The following is a 12,831-nucleotide window of genomic DNA, read 5'->3' as shown; positions in this document are numbered from 1 at the left end:
TCCATTTCAGCTACCTGTGGGGGGAGACACATTCATTTCAGTAGTCACATTCCACTCATTTCACTACCATTAGTACAGAAGGAGTAGCACTGTCCAGGGCAATTCAGTGGTAGACCTGGACTCTGGGCTGAATACCATCTCTATTGTTCCAGGACAATTCAGTGGTAGACCCTGGACTCTGGGCTGAATACCATCTCTATTGTTCCAGGACAATTCAGTGGTAGACCCAGGACTCTGGGCTGAATACCATCTCTATTGTTCCAGGCAATTCAGTGGTAGAACCCTGGACTCTGGGCTGAAAGCCATCTCTATTGTTCCAGGACAATTCAGTGGTAGAGCTGGACTCTGGGCTGAATACCATCTCTATTGTTTCCAGGACAATTCAGTGGTAGACCCTGGACTCTGGGCTGAATACCATCTCTATTGGTTCCAGGGCAATTCAGTGGTAGACCCTGACTCTGGGCTGAATACCATGGTACAAGCCTCAGGTAAACGGTTACAGAGTAAAGATTCACTAGTTTTAGTAAACAGGGGGAGAAAAACCTCTACTGAAGGTGGAATCAAGCATTGCACGAGAATGCCTGTTTTGTATCTGGTTTAACTAGGTCTAAAGTTCAACATTCATGTGAGTGAGTCTATACTCTCAGACACAGTAATCTACAGTCAATCAGTAGGGTGAGAGATTAGGGTCTAACTACGTAAATACATGTGAGTGTCGTGTCTTTATCTTACCGGCTGGCGTAATGCTCGATGCGTGAATGGGTGTCGTCATGGGAAAGCTGGGGGAAGGACGCAGGCCTACAGACAGGAAGAGAGAGGAGAGAGGAGAGAGAGAGGAGAGGAGTGGAAGAGAAATGAAAGAGAAAGAACACGAGGGATTAAAACCTAAAGAGGGTAGCTGTTAATGATCCAGACAACACACGCTTCAACATCAAATGTCACTAGACAGTGTCATGTCAATATGAACCTACAGAGGCTCCTATATTAAGCCCTAAGACCACAGCACAGTGACAGGGACAGGATGAGTTCATAAACATCATATAGAGCTAACAGTACACTAGTGACAGGATGAGTTTATAACATAATGAATAGACTACCGTTATATGCATGTCGTACAGGATGAGTTATACATGATATAGACCTCAGTAACAGTGAACGGATGTGAGTTATAGACATGCATATAGACTACAGTAAGTGACAGGAATGAGTATAAACATCATATAGACTACAAGTCCAGTGACAGGATGAAGTTTATAAGACTCATATAAGACTCAGTAAAGTGACAGGATGCAGTTATAAACATCAATAAACTACATACAGTGAACAGGATGAGTATGAACATCACTATAGACTACAGTATAGTTGGCAGATGGTGAGTTAATAACATCATAACTAGACTACAAGTACAGTGACATGATTGAGTTAATTACATATATAGACTACAGTATAGTGACTAAAGACAGGAGCTGTTATAAACTTCATATAGACTACAGATCAAGTGACAGGATGAGTTATTAACATCATATGACTACAGTACAGTGACAGGATGAGTTTATAAACATCATATAGACCACAGTAGTAGTGACGTGTTAGATGAGTTATAACACTGATATGAGCTAACAGTAACGTGACAGGATGAGTTAGTCAACATGCTATAGACTACAGTACAGGTGACAGGATAGTTATACACTCATAGATAAGATCTACAGTATAGTGACAGGATGAGTTATATGACATCATATAGCTACAGTATATGTGACAGGAGAGTTATTAACCATCATAGTAACAGCCAGAATGATATCACAACGTTAACCCTACCCCCAAGCCAACAGGTCTACATCTCAAAGGATATGTATTTGTCAGAGTGGATAATTGAACATTGAATTGAATCAAATATAATTGAATACTGAACAACAATCTGTGGTAAATGTGTCAATTTATAGCTGGTTGTCTCCACTCTGTCTCTCTGGCTCTCTGTCTTTGTGGCACTGAAAATGAATGTTGTTAGTTGATTGGCTGGCCGTTGTGAGGCTGTTAGGTGTGACTGGTAGCTAATAGCAACCTCTCTCTGTGTGTATGTCCCCCCCTCTCCTTCTCCCTCCCTCCTTCTATCACTGTAGTGATGATGAACACCTGTTGATTCAGCACTACTGTCAGAGTCTGAACCAGGGCTCTCCCCTCAGCCAGCCACGCAGCCCCGCCCAGATCCTCATCTCCATGGAGAGTGAGGAGAAGGGGGAGCTGGAGCGGGTGCTCATCGACCTGGAGTCAGACAACAGGTGAGGGGAACAGTGTGACACATTCATACCAGCTGATCCCAACACAGACAAACTGATGTAGACAAGCTTCTCCATCGAACGTCCATGTTGGATCCAGACGATTCTACAGTTGTCAGACAGTCGGTTTACGGTTGTCTTGTGGGTTGATAGGTCGTCACTAGTTACCACAGCCACAAAGTCATAAACCCCACCTATTTAAAAAAAAATCTGATTTTAAACCTAACCTCAACCCTAACCTTAACCACACTGCTAACCTTATGCCTAATCTTAAATTAAAACCTAAAAGGACATTTGACGATATTATAGCCAATTTTGACGTTGTGGCTGTGGTAACTAGTGGAAACTGAGTTGATAGTGAGGTTTWTGGATCTAGGCCAGGTTACTGTAAAGCACTTTGTGACTGATGTTGTTGTAAAACAGATACAAAATCATTTGATTGAGGGATTAATTGACTAGACTGAGCTGAGTTAGCRTGGGTACCAGTCTGTTTGAGGTAATATTCAACTCCTTGGTAAATCACGGAGTGGAATGTTAGGAAACAGGTTCTGGATTTCAGGCTAGAGTCGAGTCCCGTTGTGTACATGTCAGTCAAGTGCCTTGCTCAAGGGCATATCAACAGATTTTTCACCTGGTCGGCTCGGGGATTCGAACCAGTGACGTTTCGGTTACTGGCCCAACGCTCTTAACCGCTGTCCGCTCCCTCTCAGGAAGCTACAGGCTGAGTATGACAAGTTGAAGAAGGCCCACGACCACAAGGGTCTGTCCCCGCTCCCCTCACCCCCGGAGATGCTGCCCGCTTCGCCCCAGAGCCCGCGGGACCCGAGCTGATCGCCGAGGCCAAACTGCTGAGGCAGCACAAAGGACGGCTGGAGGCTCGCATGCAGATCCTGGAGGACCATAACAAACAACTGGAGTCACAGCTATACCGACTTAGACAGCTACTGGAACAGGTACTGAAACACACACTGTACACACAAGTATACACACTGTATACACACAGTATACACACAACACTATACACACAGTATACACACAGTATACACACACTATACACACAGTAAACACACACCACACTATACACACAGTATACACACACTATACACACAGTATACACCACGTATACACACAGTATACACACTGTACACACAGTATACACACTGTACACACAGTATACACAACACACACACTATACACACAGTATACACACAGTATACACACACACACACTATACACACAGTATACACACACACACTATACACACCAGTATACACACACAGTATACACACACAAAACACACTATACACACAGTATACACACACACTATACACACAGTATACACGCAGTATACACACACACACACAGTATACACACACTATACACACAGTATACACGCAGTATACAGAAAGGACACACACATGCGAGCACACACACCAGATCACACCAGACACAGAGTCCAAAACCAGTTAAAATGACTCTGTCGTTTGTCTATCTATCCATCTATCCTACATGACCAAAAGACAGTGGACACCTGCTCGTTGAACATCTCATTCCAAATCATAGGCATTAATATGGAGTTGGTCCCCCTCTGCTGCTATAACTGCCTCCACTCTTCTGGGAAGACTTTCTACTAGATGTTGGAACATTGCTGCGGGGACTTGCTTCCATTCAGACACAAGAGCATTACTGAGGACGGCACTGATGTTGGGCAATTAAGCCTGGCTCGCAGTCGGCATTCCAATTCATCCCAAAGGCGTTCAATGGTGTTAAGGTCAGGTTCTCTGTGCAGGCCAGTCAAGTTCTTCCATACCGATCTCGACAAACCATTTCTGTATGGACCTTGCTTTGTGCATTGGGGCATTGTCATGTGAAACAGGAAAGGGCCTTCTCCACAAAGTTGGAAGCACAGAATCGTCTAGAATGTCATTGTATGCTGTTCCTTCACTGGAACTAAGGGCGTAGCCCAACCATGAAAAACAGTCCCAGACCATTATTCCTCCTCCACCAAACTTTACAGTTGGCACTATGCATTGGGCAGGTAGCGTTCTCCTGGCAGCCACCACACTCAGATTTGTCCGTTGGAATGACAGATGGTGAAGCATGATTCATCACTCCAGAGAATGCGTTTCCATGCTCCAGAGTCCAATGGCGGCGAGCTTTACACCACTCCAGCCGTGCTTGGCATTGCGCATGGTGATCTTAGGCTTGTGTGCTGCTGCTCAGCCATGAAAACCCATTTTATAAAGCTCTCGACAAACAGGTCTTGGCTGGAACTTGGTAGTGAGTGTTGCAACCGAGGACAGATGATTTTACACGCTAAGTGCTTCAGCACTCGGCCGTCCTGTTCTGTGAGCTTGTGTGGCCTACCACTTCCAGCTGAGCCGTTGTTGCTCCTAGATGTTTCCACTTCACAATAACAACAACAGTTGACCGGGGCAGTTCTAGCAGGGCAGAAATGTTGCATGGTTGTATGCTTGATTTTATACATGTCCACATACTGTTGTATATACACTGTGTCTGTCTCCAGACTGATGAGTGTGTGGGATAATGCCTGTGTCTGTCTCCAGACTGATGAGTGTGTGGGATAATGCCTGTGTCTGTCTCCAGACTGATGAGTGTGTGGATAATCGTGTCTGTCTCCAGACTGATGAGTGTGTGGATAATGTCTGTGTCTATCTCCAGACTGATGAGTGTGTGGGATAATGCCTGTGTCTGTCTCCAGACTGATGAGTGTGTTGGGATAATGTCTGTCTCCAGACTGATGAGTGTGTGGGATAATGCCTGTTCTCTGTCCCAGACTGATGAGTGTGTGGGATAATGCCTGTGTCTGTCTCCAGACTGATGAGTGTGTGGGATAATGCCTGTGTCTGTCTCCAGACTGATGAGTGTGTGGGATAATGCCTGTGTCTTCTCCAGACTGATGAGTGTGTGATAATGCCTGTGTCTGTCTCCAGACTGATGAGTGTGTGGATAATGCCTGTGTCTTCTCCAGACTGATGAGTGTGTGGATAATGCCTGTGTCTGTCTCCAGACTGATGAGTGTGTGGGATAATGCCTGTGTCTGTCTCCAGACTGATGAGTGTGTGGATAATGTCTGTCTCCAGACTGATGAGTGTGTGGATAATGCGTGTCTATCTTCCAGACTGATGAGTGTGTGGATAATGCCTGTGTCTGCTCCAGACTGATGAGTGTGTGGGATAATGCCTGTGTCTGTCTCCAGACTGATGAGTGTGTGAGATAATGCTGTGTCTATCTCCAGACTGATGAGTGTGTGGGATAATGCCTGTGTCTGTCTCCAGACTGATGAGTGTGTGGATAATGCCTGTGTCTATCTCCAGACTGATGAGTGTGTGAGATAATGCCTGTGTCTATCTCCAGACTGATGAGTGTGTGGGATAATGCCTGTGTCTGTCTCCAGACTGATGAGTGTGTGATAATGCTGTGTCTATCTCCAGACTGATGAGTGTGTGGGATAATGCCTGTGTCTGTCTCCAGACTGATGAGTGTGTGGATAATTGTCTGTCTCCAGACTGATGAGTGTGTGGATAATGCCTGTCTCTGTCTCCAGACTGATGAGTGTGTGGATAATGCCTGTGTCTGTCTCCAGACTGATGAGTGTGTGGATAATGCCTGTGTCTGTCTCCAGACTGATGAGTGTGTGGATAATGCCTGTGTCTATCTCCAGACTGATGAGTGTGTGAGATAATGCCTGTGTCTGTCTCCAGACTGATGAGTGTGTGGGATAATGCCTGTGTCTATCTCCAGACTGATGAGTGTGTGAGATAATGCCTGTGTCTGTCTCCAACTGATGAGTGTGTGGATAATGCCTGGCTGTCTCCAACTGAGAGTGTGTGGGATAATGTCAGTCCAGACTGATGAGTTTGTGGATAATGTCTGTGTCTATCTCCAGACTGATGAGTGTGTGGGATAATGCCTGTGTCTGTCTCCAGACTGATGAGTGTGTGGGATATGCCTGTGTCTGTCTCCAGACTGATGAGTGTGTGATAATGCCTGTGTCTTCCCAGACTGATGAGTGTGTGGATAATGCCTGTGTCTCTCCAGACTGATGAGTGTGTGGGATAATGCCTGTGTCTGTCTCCAGACTGATGAGTGTGTGGGATAATGCCTGTGTCTGTCTCCAGACTGATGAGTGTGTGATAATGCCTGTGTCTGTCTCCAGACTGATGAGTGTGTGGATAATGCCTGTGTCTGTCTCCAGACTGATGAGTGTGTGGGATAATGCCTGTGTCTGTCTCCAGACTGATGATGAGTGTGTGGATAATGCCTGTGTCTGTCTCCAGACTGATGAGTGTGTGTGATAATGCCTGTGTCTGTCTCCAGACTGATGAGTGTGTGGAGTAATGCCTGCTGTCTATCTCCAGACTGACTCCAAGGTGAACGGTACAGCCCTGTCCTCTCCCTCCACCTCGTCCCAGCGCTCGGACACCAGTCTGCCTCTGATGCGTGTCGCAGGCAGCCAGACTACAGAGACTATGGGTGAGACTGGAACTCCACTCAGCACAATATCACCAGRTATGAGCCCACTGGACCAGGCTGGTTGTTACAGTGTTATGTCATCTGTTGGGACGCTCTGGTCAGGTTGATGCTGTACTGGTTTTAAAAATACGTTTCCCTATGAAGTCATTGTACTGGTTTTAAAAATACGTTTCCCTATGAAGTCATTGTACTGGTTTTAAAAATACGTTTCCCTATGAAGTCATTGTACTGGTTGTAATCATTTTCTTTGCTGTAGGTGACGATGAGCTGTCGAGTCCGTCCCAAGATGCATTGGGGCTAGAGGAGGTGATGGAGCAGCTAAACAACTCCTTCCCACACAGCCAAGGTAGGACGCACACACACACAGACACAATCAATTTCCATAGATGCACACATCACCTCATATTAGAACTCCAGTCCAGGAGGTTCATTCTCCTAATGATCTAAACAGTAGGATCAGCCTCAGTGGCATCTTGAGTACTGTTATTCATTCTACACTTTGACCTCTTGAAGTACATGGACCCTTTTCCTCTCAGTCCTCTGATTGTTCCCTCCTTTCTCTTTGTTTCCTTCTTCCCTGTTCTGTTTCTGTGACCCAGGAGGTCGAAGGGGAAACCAATGAGAGGTCAGTGGGGTCACCAGCCCCGTCTACTGTACCCTCCTCTCCTGGCCAGTTCTCCCTCCTCTTCTCTCCTCTCTCTATTTCATTCTTCTTTCCCTATTCCTCTATTCCTCCCTATTCCTCTCTATTCTTCCCTATTCCCTCTCTTATTCTTCCCTATTCCTCTCTATTCTTCCCTATTCCTCTCTATTCTTCCCTATTCCTATCTATTCCTCTATTCCTCTCTATTCTTCCCTATTCCTCCCTATTCCTATCTATTCTCTATTCTCTCTCTATTCCTCTCTATTCTTCCCTATTCTCTCTTATTCCTCTCTATTCTTCCCTATTCCTCTCTATTCCTCTCTATTCTTCCCTATTCCTCTCTATTCCTTCCCTATTCCTCTCTATTCTTCCTATTCCTCTATTCCTCTATTCTTCCTATTCCTCTCTATTCCTCTCTATTCTCTCTCTATTCCTCTCTATTCTTCCCTATCCTCTCTATTCCTCTCTATTCCTCTCTATTACTCTCTATTCTTCTATTCTTCCCTATTCCTCTCTATTCCTCTCTATTACTCTCTATTCCTCTCTATTCTTCCCTATTCCTCTCTTTCTCTCTATTCCTATATTTCTTGGTGTATTTTAGTGTTTGTTCGAGGGGTGGGGTGGGATTGTTTACGTTAGTATTTTAATATATGCATTCATGCGTGTTTAATATTTGGGTGAGAGTGTCTGTCTGTCTGTCAGTCTGTCTGTCTGTTAGTCTGTCTGACGGTCCCTTCTGTCCCTCCTCTCCAGGACTGAGTGTAGGCAGTCTGTTCCACATGGCAGATGACCTGGGTCGAGCCATGGAGTCATTGGTCAACGTGATGACGGACGAACAGAGCGGCGAGTAGCGGCAGACGAGGGCCCGCCCCTTACCCACTCCCAACCCCCCCCCCCGCATGCTTTTCTAGTCAAAACAACTGGATTGGACACGTTTACAAAGAGAAAAATACATATATTTTTGTGAAGGATCAGCATTACAAAACTTGTGATTTCAGTAGTTCTTAAAAGTATTGAAAATGGTTTTATTAACAAAAGGCAGGTTTTTAAACTTCTATGCAATTGTATAAAAAAATAAGAGAAAAAGAAAGTATGTGTAAATCTTGTGAACGTATTTCCATTTCTTTGTATGGAGCGCATTTCACAACATTTGTATCAAAAGAAAGATTGTAAACATAAGGGTGCTTTATATTACAAAACTATGTTTATTATAACACAAAACATGATATACTGTAAAGGCAATGCAGTCATCCTGTACCCTTTCAGCGTAGAGAGACTGACTGTGTGTATGTATGCACGTTTGTGTGTGTCTTGGTACGCAAGGATGTGTGTGTGTGTGTGTGTGTGTAAGGTAATCTATTTTCCACATTGCATTATAGCTTTTGCTTTGGGCTGATGCACCTCTTGTTGTTTATCAAACCATCCATCCATCCATAGGTCATAGGTCATCTTTTTCTTTAGTAGTGTCGTTTTGATGATCATAATATGATCTATGCCTTTGCCTGCATTCACCGCAGCTCTGGTCCACTCCTATGTGTTGAATCTACCATGAGGACCCATAGAGCACATACTGAAGGGCAATTGGGATATTAACAGCCGTTATTGTTGTTTTTCAAATTAAGGATTGGGCCTTTAACACTGACAGAAAGAAAGTAATAGTGCTGTTTTAATAGCTATTCATAGTGCTTTTGTAGGATTATGGAATTTAATTAATACCATTTAAAATAGAGCTACGGTACAGTGTGACATTCAGCTGTTTGTAATCCTGAGATTATTTTATTGATTTGAAATCTATTTGGTTTGATCTGAGTTCTCTCCTAGTGTGATTGGGAGTGTTTTAAGATACAAGTGTATGATTCTAGAACGCCCGGTAATGCAAGCTCTACTCGTTTTAATTGGTCAAACCCAACTTTCACATTCTTTTTCATTCTGATCCATCCCCTATTTCCCTTCCTAGGAAGGTGCAGAAAATATTCTACTGTAGTTGGATGCATCTTAAAGATACCATGTTTTTGAAATGGAAGGATCTCCTCCAGATACGTACACTGTAGTGTCCTCAGCATAGCTTGGATGCCATCTTAAAGAAACCATCCATGTTTTGAAATGGAGGAATGACTCCCTCCAGATACGTACACTGTAGTGTCCTCAGCATAGCTGGATGCCATCTTAAAGATACCATCCATGTTTTGAAATGGAATGACTCCCTCCAATCTGAATGTGTTCAGATACAGACTCTGTACTGTCCTCAGCAGTTCATTAAGACATAGAAATGAAATGTCAGACATGTTAAGGAAACTGGACCAGGGTGCACTACTGTTATCCATCCTGGACAGACTAGAGTTGATCTTCTGTGTGATAATGCATTTGTTTTGTTTCATTTGTGTGTTCCTTTATGGAATTGCATGCTGTGGGGGCGTTATCAGTGTGTGTGAGATCACAGGTGATTAAATATTCCCATGCTTATTTAAAATCCAACCAATTGAAGGTATTCTTCAGGATTATATTATAGTTTCATGACAACACCTTTGTATTTGTTTTTGCACCATGGTATAGCAGCATGATCAAAGATAATGATTCATTAATCCAATACACTGCGTTATTCATTTCTAACCCTGGAGTTGTATTATCCATCTTTTTCAATAACTCATTTGTTTCACAACATATCAAATTCCACCAAATATATGCCTTACTACTGTATTATAAAAATGCTTTACTGTGTCTATCAATAAAGCGGTGATGTTGACTTGAGCTCCTCCTTGTCTTTCTCTAAAGCCATCACACACACACACACCACCTCACTCACAGGAAAAACAAGGAATGTGTTATATCACGGTTCTTTATTGCTAAGATTCATTGTATTCTATTCAACAGCCATCGAACAACGGCACTATGTGACTAAAACACCAAAGCACGATGAAAGTAGTTTTATATAAACTGTCTCAATCCGTCTGATTCAATTTCACCTGGAAGTGGAAGGAAAAGATCCCGTTTCAGTGGGGAGTGAACGTTTGTAAAACCCTTAACAGCCCTTAGCATCCGTTAGACATGACTTCCTGTTCTTATACCATGGCATTGTTGAATACTGGTTTCTGATTGGCTTGAAGGGCATTCTAGAGAGTGATTAGTTCCAGTGTTCAGATGGTGGAGAGAAGAGGTCTGRGAGGGAGGACCACTKCACGTCTGACTGAGGGGGTGGAGGAGATGAGGCGGACCTTGGATACCCCTGTCTGGAGCCCGTTGGTATGATCCTTGGTCCTGGTGTCATACATACGCTGAGGGAGGATGGGTGAGACCACTTGTTAAGGAGGGGACAACAGAGACCATCGCTGCTTTCACTGAGAGAAACTTTGACCTTTGCCATTAACTCTAAAAACCAATCATGTCCTCACTTTAGCTATTCTATAACCATAACCATTACACTACTAGTGTAAGATCTCTCACTGCACAATGAAAACATCACTGAGGCTACCAACTCTATAGGGAATATTGATAAACCTAGGAAGTTACCCGTAGGGACTATCCAAATAAAATGGGACTAGAAGCCATTTGAGAAGGATATTAGCTAAGACAGGCAGGTAGAAGATCTCAGTCTCAGTCTTGATGTGGATGTGGTGGGAGATGTAGACCTCTCCCTCTGCAGACTCCTCCAGACCTATAGTCATGGCACACAGCTCCACCTGAAGCTCAGTCTTCATCCCAGCAGCCACCTGCAACAAAGGTCAGGCGTCAATTTAGTCATATCAGGAAGTGAATAGCTGACTACGGTAACTATCACTCTGCTCAGTAGAACTCACAGGTCCAGGGGTYTAGATGACTCTGATTCCAGTACCAGGGGATGGCTGTTTCACACTGAACCTAAAGTACCACAACACAGAACAGTCGCTGAACTTACCAGAACATAGACGGAGAAGAACACACCCTGACGACCAAGACCTTAAACCTTGTCATTTTCACTGCACCACKATCTGGGACAGACATGTCCACAAACAGCCACACTAGTTGTTCATGGATCTGTTTCTATCTATGTGTCTGGTCTGACCTGCAGGTGTGGAAGCCCACGTTCTTCATGAGCACGGGGACGCTGTAGGTGCAGCCCTCCTTTAGGGCCCCAAACTGGACCTCTGCTGGGAGGAGCTCAAACCCCCGTGGGACGAGCTGCCCCCCCGTCACAGACGCAGTCTTCACCTTCCTCCTCACCGGCTCCTCTACACACAGGAACTGAGAGCCAGACTCGTGTTAGGTCCCCATGGTAATGCCTAGGCTCTAGCTCAGTAAGCTYTGACTTATTGAACTGGCAYGACAGATACATTAGTGTTAACCGACCAGAAGACTTGTGTTAGCTCCCTGGGCTACAGCCTAGGCTTTAGCTCAGCAGGATAACACCGTCTTGTGGCGTCTAAATCCATATCGCGAAAGATCCACGTTATAGCAGCACTAAAATGTGAAAGGTCATTTCTGACTGATCCGACATATGCAGTGTTTCCCGTGAAAGCAGTCTCCGTGAACATTGCCCTTTAAATTTCAATGGCGCTAGAGCTCAGATCTTCCATGATACAGATTATATCTAGGCCCCAGTCACACACTTCCCATATGTCCCCCAGCCCACTCCCATCAATTCACAACATTCACACCTACAGTCACACACTTCCCATATGTCCCCCAGCCCAGTCCCATCAATTCACAACATTCACACCTACAGTCACACCACTTCCCATATGTCCCCCAGCCCACTCCCATCAATTCAACACATTCACACCTACAGTCACACACTTCCCATATGTCCCCCAGCCCACTCCCATCAATTCAAACACATTCACACTTACAGTCCACCACTTCCCATATGTCCCCCAGCCCACTCCCATCAATTCACAACATTCACACTACAGTCACCACTTCCCATATGTCCCCAGCCCACCCATCAATTCACAACATTCACACCTACAGTCACACACTTCCCATATGTCCCCAGCCCACTCCCATCAATTCACAACATTCACACCTACAGTCACACACTTCCCATATGTCCCCCAGCCCACTCCCATCAATTCACAACATTCACACCTACAGTCACAAACATTTCCTCAATCGACATATGCACCTCTCACTGGGTGGGTGAGGAACACTAGTGTGTGCACCCGTCTGCGTGTGTGTGTGAGTGTGTGTGTGTGTATATGTATGTACGTCACAGTGTGTGTGTGCATGTGCGTGCATGTGTTACCTGCTGGTTGGGCACGCTGAAGGGTTTGGAGCTGAGGATGGAGGCTGGCAGCTTGACTCTGTGTCTGCGTGGGTTCCCTGCCACGTCCACCTGGGTACTGCCAGGCTCAATACCACCGCCATGCTGCTGCTTCCCTGTAGAGACACCATGAGAGCCGTCCCCTACAGGAGAACACACACAGAGCTACATATCAGTAA

At 44.9% G+C, this 12,831-nt stretch overlaps 2 pseudogenes; one reads left to right on the top strand and one right to left on the bottom strand.

Moving 5' to 3' along the window:
• The first annotated feature begins 1,803 nt into the window (after positions 1–1,803).
• LOC112079170 (dystrophin-like) lies at positions 1,804–10,164 on the top strand (annotated as a pseudogene).
• A 72-nt stretch (positions 10,165–10,236) lies between these two features.
• LOC112079169 (sperm-associated antigen 17-like) overlaps positions 10,237–12,831 on the bottom strand; it is a 20,360-nt pseudogene continuing 17,765 nt past the window's right edge.

The sequence above is a fragment of the Salvelinus sp. IW2-2015 genome, unplaced genomic scaffold (genome assembly GCF_002910315.2).
Source record: "Salvelinus sp. IW2-2015 unplaced genomic scaffold, ASM291031v2 Un_scaffold7102, whole genome shotgun sequence".
Taxonomy (NCBI): Eukaryota; Metazoa; Chordata; class Actinopteri; order Salmoniformes; family Salmonidae; genus Salvelinus; species Salvelinus sp. IW2-2015.
Note: the sequence above shows the minus strand (reverse complement) of the source record. Positions and strands in the feature narration are given on the sequence as shown.